Source organism: Octopus bimaculoides, chromosome 18 (assembly GCF_001194135.2).
Source record: "Octopus bimaculoides isolate UCB-OBI-ISO-001 chromosome 18, ASM119413v2, whole genome shotgun sequence".
Taxonomy (NCBI): domain Eukaryota; kingdom Metazoa; phylum Mollusca; class Cephalopoda; order Octopoda; family Octopodidae; genus Octopus; species Octopus bimaculoides.
Genome location: NC_068998.1, coordinates 9,326,893 through 9,328,473, shown reverse-complemented (window position 1 = coordinate 9,328,473; position 1,581 = coordinate 9,326,893).

Here is a 1,581-nt window from a genome sequence, read left to right as displayed (position 1 = left end):
CGCAAACACACAAACACATACGCACATACATACATATATATATACATATATACGACGGGCTTCTTTCAGTTTCCGTCTACCAATTCCACTCACAAGGCTTTGGTCGGCCCGAGGCTATAGTAGAAGACACTTGCCCAAGATGCCACGCAGTGGGACTGAACCCGGGACCATGTGGTTGTAAGCAAGCTACTTACCACACAGCCACTCCTACGCCTATATATATATATATATATGTATATATATATGGGAGAATTTACGAAAAAAACAACAAACGAGGACAGGTGGTGTAAACAACAAAAGGATGTATTAGTTTAACGCTCGGGAATAGATATATATATATATGTGTGTGTGTGTCTATGTTTGTGTGTCTGTGTTTGTCCCCCCTCACAATCGCTTGACAACTGATGTTGGTGTGCTTACGTCCCCGTAACTTAGCTGTTAGGCAAAAGAGAACGATAGAATAAGTACTAGGCTTCCAAAGAATAAGTCCTGGGGTCGATTTGCTCGACTAAAGGCGGTGCTCCAGCATGGCCGCAGTCAAATGACTGAAACAAGTAAAAGAGGAAGCAAAGTAGTTAGCACTAAAATCTCTATAAGAGATGTAAGCTCCTTATGCGCAATACTGACACGTAATGTTTGTTGCCACTCCAACATGGCAGTTCTGTACGGAACTACGTTATTACAATTTTTTATACCCCAGGAGAACATCTTCTCCAATTGGTTAACCGCACAGCCTGTGTCCAATATTCTAGATACAATCACTGGCGGAGTTTCGGATCAGGACGCCCACATATGTTGGACTTACTCTGTTTTGAGAGGGATCTTCCCATTTTTTTTTTCGCCCACCTCTTTTTCTGGGCTGATTTTGGCCAATGTCTATTTCTTTTTTTTTTTTTTTTTTGGCACCATGCACTTAAAAACGAAGGGAAAAGCTTTTTCATTAAAAAAAAAAAATGCCGAAAATATTTTTAGACGAGCAGGGGATCGAACTTTACCTTCTTTTTGTGTCTGTCCTATGTGTATGTTTTTTTAGTATTTAATGCATTTTATATCTATCTACCTATCTATCTCTAGTTAGACAGATAAATAGTTAGTTAGATAGATAGATAGATAGATGGATAGATAGATAGATAGATAGATAGATAGATAGATAGATAGATAGATAGATTATGATTAAAAGCATGCTTATGTGAAACGAAGAAATATACGCAATGAATATAGAGAGAGATATAAAGAGAAAGGAAGGTGTAGTGGGAGAGAGAGGTAGATAGACAGAGAGGCAGAGAAAGTGAAAGAAAGGAAGGAAGAAAGAAAGAAAGAAAGAAAGAAAGAAAGAAAGAAAGGAAGAAAGAAAGAGAAAGAGAGAGATGGGTAGAGAGGGGGGAGTTGCGGGGATGTAAATGTGAAAGGTAGTGGTGGGGGCGGAGTCAGGGGCGGAAGAGCAAACAACATTTTAGAATAATCAATACATAAACCAGATGTGGTTTTACTGGATTAATTTTCAGAGAGAGAGACTGAGAGAGAGAGAGAGAGAGAGAGAGAGAGAGAGAGAGAGAGAGAGAGAGAGAGAGAGAGAGAGAG